This window comes from Lasioglossum baleicum, chromosome 15 (genome assembly GCF_051020765.1).
Source record: "Lasioglossum baleicum chromosome 15, iyLasBale1, whole genome shotgun sequence".
NCBI lineage: Eukaryota > Metazoa > Arthropoda > Insecta > Hymenoptera > Halictidae > Lasioglossum > Lasioglossum baleicum.
Genome location: NC_134943.1, coordinates 5,334,934 through 5,351,055, shown reverse-complemented (window position 1 = coordinate 5,351,055; position 16,122 = coordinate 5,334,934). Strand labels below are relative to the sequence as shown.

At 46.0% G+C, this 16,122-nt stretch overlaps 1 protein-coding gene across 5 annotated transcripts in view; it reads right to left on the bottom strand.

The window, feature by feature from the left end:
• The window catches only part of LOC143216518 (uncharacterized), a 75,767-nt gene that overhangs the window by 33,868 nt on the left and 25,777 nt on the right, over positions 1 to 16,122 (bottom strand). The window contains exon 1 of one of the 5 annotated variants that reach the window (XM_076439649.1): positions 1,648 to 2,967. The exons of 3 other annotated variants lie outside the window; for them this stretch is intronic. The gene's annotated coding sequence lies outside the window, so the exon portion shown is untranslated. Of the gene's footprint in view, positions 1 to 1,647; positions 2,968 to 16,122 lie in introns of those variants that run through there. One more of the 5 variants, XM_076439652.1, reaches the window with a different exon arrangement.

The following is a 16,122-nucleotide window of genomic DNA, read 5'->3' as shown; positions in this document are numbered from 1 at the left end:
AAAGATCATAGATCATGATCAACAATCAACGATCAAAGATCACGATTAACGATCCTGTTTCGCAAACGGAGTGGATCGAAGTTGAAAAGTGTCTTGCGTCGGAGAGGATCGTGCCGAAAGGGTTAATGGAGGACCGTGACAACGGTGTTGGAGTGTGGAACGGGCATAAGGCCGGTGGCACGATTAACGGCTGTCGAAGAAGTATTACGGAAGTATGACAACGGTAATAGATAACTGGAAACGAGCATCGTCGCCGGGGACGCCCGTGCACGGGACGTATCGCGCCGGGTTTTTCGATCGGAGTCACGTTCGGCGTCGTTACGGTATTCAACTGGCCCCGGGAGCTAACGTGGAGAAATCATAGGATCGGCCATCAAGGACTCGTAACTGGTAGCGGAATTGCCGCTTTATCGCGCGTGCACGCCAAGCAGATTCGACCCTCCTCTCCTCTCTTCTCTCGTTTCTCTCCTCTTCTTCCCTTTCCTTCCCTACCCCTTCTTCAGCTCTGAAACTTAACGCTTCGGGAACAAGAATTGCGAGTTTACCCTTTCTTGAACTGCTCTTACTTTTCTTTTACTGTGGATCAATTCATAGTGAATTACTTAGATCCACGGATGAAGGTATCGGGCTTGACTTGAATTTTTCTGCTGAAGTTCTACTTTCACGGGTTATTTTATAATTGTCAGGATAAGGGAGCAATTAGATATGGTATTTTAACACGTCGACCGCGCGGACCCAGCGACCACGATAATAGTTTAAAATTAAGGTAATTTATTTAATAAAATGGACACCGAGAGGTTGAGATTTATTACGTTAATTACTCTTTTACTTCTCTCCTGTGTTGTAGATCGTACGCTAATTAGATGCACTCATTTTCTTGGCGTGACAATGAATTTTTAAGTGTTTGCTAAATGCTTCCGCCTTTCACATGTGGATGACATGGTTATTAAATAATAAGACTATTCAATGATTTATCGAAACTTTTATTGTTGTAAAGCTATTCCACTTAACTAAACAAATCAACAACCCCTCAGTAAAATATTTGATATATATTTCCAAACCAAGATCGCTTTCCACAAACCCCATAAATCCACCCTATTCTCCTCTCACCACGAGTTCAGAGTCTAGCTATATATCTTCCAGCGAATAATAAAGCTACAATAATAAGAACAGCGATAATATATAGCCCCGAGTAGCATCGAAAAAGAACCAAGAAGCCATCGATACATGAAAACCGAGCCCGTACGTCATCCCCCTAGCCACAGGTCGCAACCACCATGCCACTGATTCCCGGAATGCCGGCTATGTCTCCCTGCCCACGCCATAGAGTCTATGGGATGACGTTATAACGTGTTAATAAGATCAATTTCAACCGCGTTAATGTTTACTTCGATCCACTGCAAAATTCCTCTTGAGAAAAATTCAAATGAATATTTCCAAAAAGGTTGTAGGCGGTTGTAACACCACCATGGGATTTTAGTTTATAGAAATCCACCACATCCCTTGACCTCCTCTCAGACCTTGAAGATATTTTTAGATGTTCTCCACGTTAAAGAAAGAGGGTTTCACTAGCGATATGAGAAATTGAAGGATGAACAGGGTTTCCCGAAGAAATCTCAGAGAATGAAAGCCACGCGGAAGGAATACCTGGATGTCCCGTGGGATCAGACAGGTCCGCGACTGGTCAGTCCTCGTGATTACTTCATCGGCGCCTGTTCGCTGGCTCCGAATCCTGAGGTCCCGTTCGCTGGCTAGTTCGGCTCCCGGTGCCCGTGGCGATCGCGTGCAGCTCGGTCGCCATTCTGATACGCGAACCTCCAAAACCCTTTAATCACTCGTTCATCTTAGTCTGTACAGTCCCAACCGCTTCCGAATTAGATCACTGAAGACCGTAGCACTCGACACGGTCCCCAGGTGTACGGGACCTAATCGACGTCCTTGGATCGCTTCCTCCTCGCGGAGGAGCGGCGTGAATCACTATCCACTTCCCAAGGACCTATCAGTAGGATTTACCTTCGGTAATTTAGCTCAGCGCGCTGTTGAACAGCTGATCGCGGCACTGGATGCTTCCAATTTCTGAGAGGATCTCCTCGCTAACCAAGGACTCACCCAGGATCCCATCCACTTTCCGAGGACTATGTCTTTGATCAATTAACTCACTCGAGAGCACTTCTGAAAATTGTTGATGTAGGACTCCAAGCTAAGATCCTCGAGCCTATCCACTTCCTAGTTGATCTATTTACGAAATTGTTCCAAGACAGTTTCTGAACAGCTGATGTAGGCCTGTAAGGTTTCAGTTTCTGAGAAGATCCTTTAGCTTATCCACTTTCCTGGGACTCAACTGTGTCTTCGATTAAATTTATGAAATTGTCTCTAAACAGTTTCTAAACAGCTGATGTAGGCACGCAAGGTTCCAGTTTCTGGGAAGATCCTCTAGCTTATCCACTTTCCTGGGAGCTAACTGTGTCTTCGGTTGGTCAGTTCACTGTGTTTCTAAACAGCTGATCGAGGTGTCGACACCTAGAAGACGTTGAATGTGGGTCTTTCATTAGGTCAGTGAAGATTTGCCACGGTCCTCCTGGGATGTTCAGGTGTCATCGACGACGAGGAACGAATCCGAGGAGGTTTCAGGATCCAGGTGGTAGCACGACGTGTCCTGGTGACGCGTAGGATTCGAGTTAGCCAACGAAGTGGTCGAGGTTTAACCGTGACGGACGCCGGCCTGGCACTGAACGGCTTAACCGGTATAGAACCACTGACCATCACCATCGCAGCCATCACCCGGCCCTCCTTGTCTCCTTCCTTCTCTCTTGGCCTGGTGTTCTCTTCCTTGCTAGACCTTCTCCTCTCTCTTTCACTCCTCTTTCGCTCCTTCCCCCTTTCTCCCAGCGTTTGCTTCTCCTGTTTCTCGTTCACCCTCTTCTTTTCTACCGCTAACTACTATCGCCACCGTCACTCGTCCTTCTTACCGCTCCGATCCGACGCCGCGTCTTCGGCTATTCAAGGTCATCGCGCGGAAATAAGTCAAAATCCGGCCTGGCACGCGCTAGCGATTCGATCGGCCGATTGTCAACTGTCCTGCAACCGTGCTGCAACTTCTATTGGGGTCCGATTGAGAGCAATGACAAAATAATAAACCGTACAATAGATATTTTTATCCGCAAAACATACTACTGTAAAGAAACAAATTCAATGTTCTTTAAGCTGGTTAAGAAAAATCGAAATTTCCATAAACATCGACAGTGCACTTGTAATATTATGATATTATAAAAATAGCATCATGAATGAGCACTGATAACAGTGATTACACTAAATTGCTATTGCCGTCCACCTCGAAATTAAAACATTTAAAACCAGAACGTAGCCAATTAACTGTTTTCAGCTACCACTTACCTACAACCTGTTTCAAATAAAAGAGGATACATGTGACGTGCACTTTCGAATCATAAAACAATCTTTTAACACGTTAACTATTATGCTGGTCATACGCAGGCAGACCGGACTTGAACATGAATTCTTGCTGTAATATAATTGAAGAAAATTAAATGATATCAGGCTTCGAAAGCCAAAGAATAATCAGCAAATTCCTGGTGTCTTCAGTATCGATCTCAGTCCGCTTCAAAGAAATTAGTTAGGTCCCGGAAACGCCCTGCGGACAGTGTGATCCAGATAAGCCACCGGTTCAGGATGACTCACCTAAGCGAGCAGAAGCTCGAACCCCGGGATTTTTCAGCGTCGGCTGAGCCAGAAAAACCCGTGACCAGTTCTGCGATCCTGGCGTTCGCGTTTTCCCCCGGTTGATTTATTGTTCCACTCGGCCGATCGTTCCTATCCGGCGCTAGTTAAAAAGCCGGCATTGGTATGCCACGTACGCGGGACGACACGATCAACGACGTGGATGCCTCTCTTCGGGTTCTACGGCCAGGCCGGAGAGGATTAGCTCGGTCTCGGGGACTATTTCGCGGGTTTTTTCGGGATCGAGCTCTCTCAAGAGAGCTCGATATCGGATCTGGTTTTCCAGGACGGTGCTCGGGACGAAGCCGCAACATACAGACGAGTCAGCCCCGTTCCTTCTTTCGGAATTTAAGCCCCGGAGAGATGTACCGGTACGCGAAACAACGGCACAGTGACACGATTTGCCCCCCTCGCGATTTTAACCCTTTCGCCACTGCGAACCAGAAACACCGCGAGGGTCAGTCGAATATAAACCGGACTTTTTCTCAAATTTTCGATTTTACAGGAACTTTTTCAATAACACCAACGAGTTAAATTAAATCAGATATGAACTTTTGAATCGATGTAATAAAATGTCAATTTACTATCAAATCCTCTGACTATATTCAGTTGATCCTGTTCGAAATCTTCATCACGAGTCCGTCTCGCTGTAATAGTGCAAGGGGTTAAATGGCTCGCGTGGAAAATTCGTGTGCAACAACGACGAGGCCCGTCGACGAAGGAACCGGTGGTGCTCGCGACCGCAGAACACCGTCACCGGCGCTGGCTCTCGCAATTAGTGGAAATAATTTGGGCGTTAATTGCGTCACGGGCTGCGGCCCCGTGTTTTCTCCGTTTCTTCTCGCCTCGCGCACTTCTCCTTCCGTGTCCTCTCGCACGCCCGCAATCCGCTTTCTTGTCCGCTCGTGCTCGCGAGCTCCAAGAATAGTCGACACTCGAGAGGACCTCGTTTTATCACGTACTTTCGGGGTTAGTTCTCGCAATGTTTTTCATTCGGCGCGCGTTTACTTATTCTCTTCTTCTTCCTCTTCTTCCAACATTTTTACCTTTCAGCCGACTCGTTGCTCTAGGTTTTCGTTTGTAGAACAGAGAATTAGGCAGAACTTTCTTTTTACCTCCTGTTATCAATATCCTGTTTCGTCTTGAACAATGGGGGCGATATTATCATTATTTAATATTGTATGAACGACCCAGTATAGGAAGAGCAAGCGGTTCGAAGTGCTTTCTAACATTTCACACATACCTCCTCCACAATTTTGTGTGGATCTCTATTTACGTGTTTGATGGTTGTACAGATAGCAATGCGTAGCTCCATTTAAGTAGTTGAAGACAACACAGGCCGTCAGTGGGGTTATCAGTGAAGTGCTCGACTGTCAAGTTTCGAATCTTGTTGGATCCCAAACCATTTTTTCTCAGACAAAATAATCAAATTTCAAAACCAACCCTCTTCTAACAAAATTCAACTAAAATTCATCTCGAATAGAAAAATCAAACCAAACAGATCGCAAAATGAGAGAGACAGTCTCTCTCTGTCTCTCTCTCTCTCTCTCTCTTTCGAGGAGAGGACAAGCGAAGAGAAAGTTTACGACACATCCTCGGCGTATTATTCCGGCGTGAAAGGGTTAATAATTCTCGCGAGAGACGCAGCAGAGACGCTACCCCGGGCAACAGACGTGCGCATCGGGCACAATGAGAATCGTTCGGCCTCGTTCTGGCTGAACTCGAGAATCCTCTTGTCTGGAGCTCGTAGTTTCGCGTTTCGCGCGTGCACCGGTCGCTGCTCCGTTTTTCGGTACGTGCATAGAATCCGCGAAACCGACTCGCTGGCAAGCGATGGCAGAGCGTTTTGTCCAGTCACGCTGTCTGATTCGGGCTCATAGTCAGCCCTGCGGACCGTGGCACAGCGGCGCTTTCGTTGGCTGAAACGACCGCTGAATTGCCGCGATAACTGTTCGGCCGAACGTAACCTCGGCAGTGAACACGCTTCCGCCGACGATTAAGATTGCAAGGATCGTTGCATGACGGTCGTTTCTTGTTCCTGCGGAACGTTTAGAAGTGGCGAAAATCGCTGGCCAATTTTGCGCCCTACGGAACGAGAAACGAAACGAGCGGACCTCGTCAACGGTATATTTTGGCTACCGAACCGAAAAAATCATGATACCTCTTGACCCCTCAGTGACGACGTCTGTGCACTGTACTGATTCTAAAGAGTAGCACTTCTGCACTTTTGAAAAGTTTGCCCTTTTAGAAAAGTAGAAACGAAATGGGGAAACATTTTTGGTTCCACAAAACAGTGAAAAAAGTGTCTTGAGGCCAATGTGTCTGCTAGTACACCAGTATAATATACCAGTCTAAAACTCATCCAATTAGGGGGACCAGTTAGTCCTCGAAAGCGCTCTCTGTTTTTAATTAAACCGAACGAAAGCTCCGCGTTCCATTCTACAATTATACAAACGACTGGTACTACTGCAGCACCTGCTGCGCCCACGTGCTGTCCCCGAATGATTAGTCCGATGTTGAAAACCGTTCAAGTTCTCTCGGATCACGGGCGATAGGCTCTGTTTCGATGGCGTATCACCGTCACGCGTCGATGCGCATCGAATTAATTAATATAGCCCGTATCGTTTGACCGGTTACGAACGAAACAACCTCCCTGTCCGTCTTTCCCTTTTTATTTCTCTCCTGTTCCTTTCTTCTTTCCTTTTTATTTGCTCTCACCACGGGAAGAGAGAGAGAGAGAGAGAGAGAGAGAGAGAGAGAGAGAGAAAGGGAGGTTCGCGATCTCATTATGCGACTAGTCTTTCCGAACGATAACTTCTCCTCGTATCCGTTCTCCTCTTTCTCTCTGTCTTTGCTCTCTTCGTTCCCTTCGTTCCTCCCGCGGTGTTCACTGTTCACATGTTGAGGACGAAGAAGACCGGGCGTGCCGGACGAGGAAACTCGCGTGCAAAACTGGCCTTTACTTCAATGGGCCACGACTCTTCCTCCGCGAGAGAGTTACCGCTAATCTGCACTCGCGCTCAGCTGGCTTTGGCTCGTGCGAGCGCACGGTGCATTCGGTGCATACGATGCACACGCTGCAGCGGATCGCGCTGCAGATGGCCTCGCCAGAAGGAATTCGCTTACCCTTGCACCTTCGTCTTCTTTTCTTCGTACCTGGTGGGAATCCGGAATAATTAGATCGGAACAGGCAATTTTTATTTTGCATAAAAATCCGCAGTCTGATCATCACCATCCTCAAGCACTCGCCAACGAATCAGAGTCTCTTTATCCAATTCCCCCGACGATGCCATCAACGTTAGGATTCGTGGATCCTGGACCCCATCATGGTTTCTGAGATCCTCTCGGGAGGTAGTGGCTCTATCTCGGAAGCCACCTAGACGATCTTAGACGCGAGAAGGCGGAAAGATGGAGGCTTGTCATTAGAGAGTGGCGGGTACGTGCCGGTCGCTTAGAGGAGGGGTATGGCATTCCGTTCCTGTCGATAGATCAATCATCGCATCGTCTCGGGCTGTGTCTTCCGTCGGGTTTTTCCTCCAGGTAGCCTCATCTCGCGTGTTCCGAGGTATTTCTCGAGTAACGGCCACTGTGAATCGAGCCTCGCCGATCGAACGATGACCGGCTTCGGTTCTCGAAACGATTTCACGTTCGCCGATTGTCTCGATCGATGCATTCCGTTGCCATCGGCTGGTTGTGGATCCCATGATCGTTGCCGGTGTGCTGTGAGAAACGGCTGCCAACAGGAAATCGTTGTTTTTGTTCCGCTTAGCGCCGCGGAACCGTCCGCGATATTTTAACTGCCGAAGCTCGCCGTACGAATAACGTTCCTGCGGTCTTCCGGTGAGATACACCGGCGAAATCACTGAGTCGCGTGGAATCGCGTGGTAACACAAAACGTATGAATTCTTTAAATGTTTTTACTGTTCGGCTTTCGATCTATTCGTTCTTACCATAAACACGTTGAATCGAAATAATTGTTGCATACAAACGTCATTTCATTCCAGATAAATACCCGATTTTCTGTTTTTCACCCAAAGTACTGTACAAACTTATCATTTCATCCTTGACTCATCCTCAAACTCTGACATTAATGGACTAATTGAGCCAATAGACTAATGAGAACTGACCGAATGGACACGCAAATTGAGAGTACTAATTAACGGAATACAACCAATTTTCGGAATACAACGTAATAATGTAGCCACGCTATTTACTATGCCGAAGGGATCGTATACCTCCGACACAGTTTCTCGCTCGAGCTCGGCAAACTTGAAATGAATTCGGGATTCGCATTAATCTCGGGGATGTCGTGCTCGAGCGGAACTTAGGGTAGCAAGAAAGCACGTCGAGGAATCGATAGGGGTTGCCTGGAGGATTAGGAGCAGCCAATGGAGGTCGCGCGAGATCGTGCGAAAAACGAACGATCGTTCGATAATTCTGAAACAAATGTGAAAGTGGAAAGCAGGAACAGCTCCACCCCGTTAATCGCCGGTAATGCGATTAAAAGTCGATGAGGCATACATTCAACGGAACAAAGAAAAAGAATAATTCATTGTATATAATAAAGTATCAACTTTCTCTGCCTAATGCATCGAGTTTCTATAGTGTGGAACTCACTCGGAACCAATTAACCGAGTTATACGGGGTACGGCATGGCGAATACATACACTCCCAGCCAAAACAGAATGTGAATGCTATCTCTACACCAATTAACCATTTTCCGATTAACGCTGATCATCGGTACCATGGAAGAATTATTAAGTCAAGATAATTTCTTACAAACGCAAAATCAAAGAGATCGAAGGCAATGTGCATACATGTCTGTCATGGACATCTTTTTGATCGCAACAAAGTCTCGCGAAACCGATCGTCGCGCGATCGATCATCCACAGGAGCCAACGATCATTCAGTGGTTCATTGTCAGTGCGACGGACCCAATGATCGACCGGTAGGATCGAGATTAACGGTACAAATCCCGGCGCTATTGACTCGTCATCAGGGACGAGAGGAGGCCGTTCTCTCGAAATGAAACGGCCGATATAATTTACGTCGGGGCCGCGTTATGATCCTGTACGGTACACAACTGCTGTAATAGTAAATATGTAAGAACGGCACCCTACCACGTGGCTGCGGCCACAGCCAGTAGTGGTCGGCGCAGAGTATCGCGGGTATGATAATGATCTTTGATTAAAGGTGTACCGGCACCGAAAGCGGCGGATATACGCGATCTACGCGAGGAGATCGCTGGAAACGCCGTTGCGACCGCTTCGAAACGTGGTCGTAAACCGTGGAAAAATTTATTGTTAGCTCTGACTCGATGTATGGTACCATTAAAATGCGATCCGGGGACTCCTAAATGCTAAATCTGCGGATTGAATCCGGTCGAGTGGATGTGTCGAGCTGTTTAAGAGGCTCGAGGATGTTTAACAAGCTGTTCGCGCCATTTATCGAGTTAAGTGGTCGGAAAAGAACGTAATGAAGAATCTGAACCCTTGGAAGAACAGAGAGGATGTGTGCGGGGTGAGAATTCTAGAGAAGTTGCTCAAAATAATGGTACCACTGCTTAGAAGTCGTGTTTTGTGTGTTTACAAGATCGTATACGAGTTATCAAGTTGTGTTCATTTCATTTATAATGTATGGATGCAGGTTGTTTGTATTTTTATGAACTCCTTAATGTACTGTTGTAAATTATTATTATAGTACATGCATTAATTATTTATTTCCTCCGGATTGTTAGAAGAAACAATTCGGCTTGCTACAGTTAAGTGTCTCAACTGGGACCAATTGTTGAAGCAGTTACAGATTAATTTTTTCCAGTTCTTTCTTGTTTCTCAGTAAGTTCGTTTTCTCTGGTTCGAGGCGCGTATCGATAATCTCGTCGATCTCCGATGATAATCAGCGGACTGGCTCGGTATGCGGTATTAAAATCGATTGCTATCGAGGGCGATCGGGGAATCTGCCCGCGAAACTTAGGCGTGGTTGATGCGCGCGGGGCATCGTTAAGATTCAGGACTAATTGCTCGGATCGCTTAGTCATTGCCCGAACAAGAGATATTCTGGGTTAACCGAGTGGCTTACATACTGGCGACTGGCTCCAGTATACTTCTCCCTCTTTCTCTTCTGTATCTGTTATACATATATCTCTCTGTATCGTCTCGTTTCGGCGAAACGCCGAGCTGTTCGGGTTTCCAGGTTAGCCGAGCGTCCCGCCTTCGGGGATAATTGAACTAAAATCCATCCCCGACAACTTATACACCTCGTTCCTCGATCTGTGCACTATCTTTTCCTAAATTACATCTTGCGCGGAAAATCGCAGCGCGATCCTTGCTCGCCGACGACGCGCAATTAACGGTGAATCGAAGTGATTCAATTAGATATGCGGGACTGAGGTATAATCTGCTCCGTGAAATCACCGATGACCCTCATTTTATACTCTCCAATAATGTATACAGCATCTGTAACTTCGCCCTTATTTTCGTAATTTAATTTAGCCCTTACTAGGTAGTTTGACTGGTGAAAAACTGCAGCGAATCGACATTTCTTGCGGATCCGAAGGTAATAGGCGACGGAATGTTAATGGCGTAACATCTCGGCTCGAGTTTTATGGATGCAAATTGTGGAAACACGTTCGGGCCGATCGGTAGTCAAATTAGCAGCCCTAAAATTTTCAAGCTTCCATTCCCGGTGAAGGTGCTCGTAAAATTAGCGCTGAGCTCCCCTAAAACCATACACTCTGATGGCTTCTTGGGAGCCCACATTGATGGGCTCTTTGAGGACACGAACTTTTTATGCCGGGGCGGTCCTGCCAGCAGATTATCCGGACGATAAAAGAAAAAGATTGGCCCTCTCCTTTAAACAAGAATGGAGAAACTGTGCTACATTCCCTTTTCGAGCACTATAACTTCCGTTTTTGGACGTCGAGTCTGCACGGATCATTTCTAATCGCAGGAACTGGAACTCTTCAATTTTTTATACAATTTTCAAGTGTCTCAACAATTCAAAACTTGACGATTCTATAAATTATTAACTATCCTACTTCACATCTTATTGCTAGACTGTGGTTCTTTGTGCGAAATAAAAATTGTCTACGTGAGTTGTTTAAAATTTCATCCAGCTATTTTTAAATTTCATAAAAATCCGCAATCTACATATTAGATCAAAGGGCCCCAAAAACGCTGCGCTAGGTCTCTTCAGTGAAGTACTGATACCTTTCAATGACTGCGCAGGAAATGCGGACGCAGGCCCATTATAATTAAAGTAGTATGCGCTGCCAAGAGGCTCGATACATCAACGCGTCGAAGTGATTACGGTCCTGGTAGCGAAAGCTTGGTCGCTATCGCGAATTAAATCTTCTTCCGAAAACGGCTCGCAAAGTGGGTGCTCGGTCCCCCTCGAAGGGTTTGGTCTCCCTCGTAGGACTCGCTGCTCCTTAGCGTATATACACAGAGAAGGGCTCACGATCCGTTAACTATTTTTTCTCCTTCCCTTTTCTCTGCTCCCTTTTTGATTTGTTTAATTTTTTATTCCCCGTAGCAGCTCCTTCGTCTAATCGAGTGAAAGTGGCGAGTAACGAGAGACGCGGGCGAAATTAGTTTTCGATTAATTTTTTCGGTACCCCCGTCGGGCCTCGTGAGAAAATACCTGAAAGCGATGATGGCCACGAGGACCACGAGTGATTTGCATGATTCCTCGGTAAATCTGCCGGGCCTGATTTGATGTGATCGAGGGGGCCGGCCGAGGAATCTCGAACAAGAGCTTGTTTGCTCTACGAGCGTGTTTTCTTTTGGGCCTTACAGCATATTTGCATGACCGAAACCGTCCCAAGTGTGCATCGTTATTAGTAGACTACAGTAGAAGTCCTGTTTACAAAATTGTAACAATAATTTAAATGTTTTCATACAAGTATTAGATGTACAAATAAGTTCTCGGTCTTTTTTCGTCAAATTCAACGTTTTCTTACTTAAAATACAAGTATGTTTTAATCGGGAAAGTAGTTTCCATTTGCTTCTACACACTTCTTCCACTTTTCGGGCAGACGACGAATCGCTTGAGGAAAAAAAGATGGCGGTTTTGACTCAATGAAGTCTGCGAGGCATTTGCGACATCTTCGACTGTTTGGAAGTGTGTATCCACCAAATGATGTTGTAGCGATCTGAACAAGTGATAATCTGACGGAGCCAGGTCTGGTAAATGGTCACTTCTTGATGATGCTGATAGATGCAGCATCTTCTCCCAATGCCTCACATATCATCTCCTTAGCCTCAGAACTGTTTTTTCAGTGTATATGCGAAAAACATACAATGCCTAATATGCATATTTTGGCAACTTATATTGTTTATCGTGGTTGCAATAATATTTTGAGGTTATGTTAAACTATTAGTCGGGTAATTTACTTTACTATGTTGGTATTATCAAATCCCCCAACCGGAAAACAAATGTTTCGGTTCGAATACTCAATCCAGCCGTTTTTATTCTCAGGCCGAGAACTTATTTGTACACCTAATAATGAACAATTGGCATAAAAATCTGGTTAGTCGGTCAAGTCACAAGATATTGATTTAACGCAAGACCCGAGCCGACCGGTCAATATTTCAGTCACGATAAAACCGATTTACCTGGCAATGATTCCGGTGCACGAATAATTAATTCGCCGATAAATCGCCAGCATGATTAAATACGTTCAATAATTCAGCGGATCGGTGTGAACTATAGCGATTCCAAAAGCGCGTATGGATCCCGATCGCCGGTTCCCATTAACAAGCAACGATTTCCATCGGCCACTGGTTAAAAGTGGCCGGTCAACTGGTACCGGCGGAAAGTTTATCGCCGGTTAGACAGATGGAATTCCGATTTTAATAGTGTCGACGCCCCTGGCTGGCGGGGAACGAACGCTTTCCCGGAGTCCCGATCGCGGCTTAAATATAGATCGCATTACGATATATCATAGGGAAACGGTGATAAAAGCCATAGCACACGGACACACAGCACGGCCACGCGTGTATCACTTGTTCCGTAATTAAAGTTCCTCGCCACCGGTTCGATAGAGGTGCCGATAAGCCGACGATAAGCGTCGATACAAATTAAACGTTTCCTAGCACGCCAGAACGATTCCTAGCCTGCGCGCGCTCTCTGCGCAACAATCTACCGGAATCGTGCGAATTTTCCCACGAAACTGCCCGGCCGAGCCGTTTTTTTACTCATTTTGCTTCGCTGCTCGTTGAAAGCTTCTTAATTCATGCGCGTTGCATGTACGGTCAGAACAAAACGACCCGAGAACATTGCAAGTGACGAATATTTTTGTGAATTGTGAATGTTTTTGCAAAATCAACATTTCCCAAGTCACCAACGAACCTACTGAGTTAAGTGAAAATGACAAGTTTTACAGAATCTTCTCAAAGAAACATCTGTGAATAATATTTGGACAAGGTGCGAGATCACTCGGGATTTTAAGGATTGCTATCCGGCATAAGACAGAAACGGGCATGGGAGAGATGCAAAGCTATGTGAGCACTGGAGTAATGCAAAAGCGGGTCGCAGTGCTCACTATTCTTTGGTCCAGTAGGAGGTGGATCAGGTCCCAATTTTGAGTCCACGATTGTTAGGTTTTCTTAGTGGGTATGGGCCCGGTACATTCGAGAGTACCGTGTCGAGCCGTCATCTTTAGGGGGGATGTTAATGCGTTAATGCATTTTTTCCTAACAGTCCTTAATCTTGAAAAAAAGGATTACTATCCGGCTGTTAGGTGCGGAAGCAGGAAATCGGTTGTAGATCGGTCGCCACGGAATTTACCGATGTTGGGCTCGTTCGGGTGCGTGCGACTCTTAAAACGTGAGTTATTAACTCGACGGCAAAGGACGTTCGATCCGGTAATTGCCCGCTCGGCGCACAGAGTTTATCTATCTATCGCGCTGCGCGATGCTGTGCGAAGCCGGGCTGCGCTGCGCGCGTACTTTCGTTGCGGATTAGTAAGAGTAAAACGTAATGCTCGGAGACATCGATTAACGGTAACGGTAAACGACTTACTCCGTTGGTATTTCTACAAGCGAACGCGTACTCCTATCTTGCGCGCGTTATACAGGCTCTCTCGAACGCTCCGGCCTCTCTCGAGTATCGATTTTCAGCGTCCGCGCCCCGTCCCGAACCCGCGTAATTAATTATCGAAACGCGCCCACGCACGCGCACCCCAAACCACCGGCGGTTAATTAAAATCGAACACGGAAACGATCGTGGAAAGCCGGAAACTTTTCAGTCGAGAATGATTGGACCGCTCGAGATCGGACCAGATTTGATCATGGCTGACATCTGTCGTAATTACGTTTCATTTCCCTTCTTTGAAGTGTCGTATAAAATGTTTGCTTGGAACGAAGATGCCCTTTCCAGCGATTAGTTCCGAATGCGAGATACGAGCTCACGAGTTAAAGGACGAGTCAACTCGTCTTCCGGTAGTGAACAAGTGAAGTATCCCAGGGAACTCTTAGACTCGAAGAGCCTTTGAAGCGCCGGTTAGCCCGAGTTCCCTCGAAATCGCGGCTAACGAGTCGTCGCGGGCTTTTCCGTCGGGCTGAAAAGCTGCCATTCAGAGACAGAGCTTCGCAAGAGACTTTCCCCGACGTTTCACCGACGACCACATGGACGAAACGGAAAGGGGAGGTGTCGCGATTTCGAGGTAACGACTCGCGACTAAATAATTCTCCGGTGAGTCAGAGAGTAACTTCGACTAACGGCCGGGGATTTTAATTAAAAGCGAGGCAGTTCGCGGAGCTTCCGGCGATCTCGATGCAATTATCACACGAGTGCCCCTTTCTCCGCTTTAGAACTGTTCCAGAAGAGAATGAAATTTCGAATACGGTTTCTCTCCGACATTTTGTCGACGGTTACGAGGGCCCTCCGGGTGCCTTGGATGGTTGATCGCCGAAAAATCGGTCCGGTCAAGATGGCGACCTGCATTTTCGACGGTTGAGAACGATTTAGGACGCGCTGCCAGTCGCGTTCATGACCGACTTCGATGGTTAATGGCCACTCGACGGTGAAATCACGCGTAATAACACGCTGGAGACGCTATTAAACGGAAGCTTTCTGCGGGACGCCCCGGTGGGCTGACAGCGAATGCGTTTGTCATGTTTTCAGTTTACTTTCAGGCCTCTCCGGTTGTTTCGCCTGGCTATACCTCGATTTGAATAGCCCCAGCATCAGGATTATAACGAATAATATCGAATTCGGTTTGTAATGTTATTGTACGGGCTGTATAAAAAGTAATAGTCATTTGTAAAAGTAACTTGCCGCAAAATTATTTGTACCAAAGAAAATTGTTGTTGAAGTTTGATTTTACATCAACACCTTCTACTCGTCGAGAAGAGAAAAAGTTTGAAAGGAACCACATGTCGCAAACGAACTGTTAGTTACACGTATAGACAAAATTTAACAACAATTTTCTTTGGTATAAATGATTTTGCGGCAAGTTCCTTTTACAAATGTCTACCGATTCAGAGGTGTAGATTCATCCCTATAATCGACGACTATTACTGTTTTGTTTTAGTCCCTTCAAAAGGGACATTTGATTTTCAGACGTATTTTCGCAGAATGATGATCGACAATAATTGGAAAAGAATTAGTTTTTCATCAGCCCCGATTCAGCAGAAAGCCGACAAATCGTCGGATCGTTTCTTTCCCGAGAGAAAGCGTTTTACTCAACACTTTGTGAAAACACCGCGTAGCAGACTATTGTACTCGTTAATACGTCCTGATTGTTCGTAGTCTTGTAACAAACTGAAATACGCTCCGCGCCGTCTTTGAAATTGCCCGTAATAGCCAATTAGTGTAAATGGGCGAATTAATTGTCGGACCGCGCTACCGTTCGCTGACATTTTTATGAATCAATTCGTAATTTATCATGTCGAGGCGAAGCAGTTTCTCCGGACACGAAAATAAGTAGTTTGTATTCAGCTTTATTACGGACATTATTCTACGAAATTTAATAACCGACCGCTGGATTCTATGTATGCAATCATAATAAATCCGCGTGTGCACGGAAACCCGGAGAGAGAGAGAGACAGAGAGATATGCTAACGAGCCTCCCATAAAATTTTCATTTTGCTTCTAATTCCTCGAGATTGTTACTGAAATAAGCAACTCTGTATTAAATTGCTACTTTCGGTGAATTATCCGAAGACAATCTAAATTTACAGACTACGGCGCACAGTCTCGGAAAGCAAGATGCAACCAGTGCAAAGAACAACGCGCACTGTTTTATAAACATGACATACAAAATAGTAGTTTATACTTCGTTCACCGACTGTACAGGATATCTGTGCTCATCTGAGAATTTCCTGCTCATGTTTAAACAATCGCGCGGCCATCGTTGCATCGGCCTACGTAGAATCCTTTGGA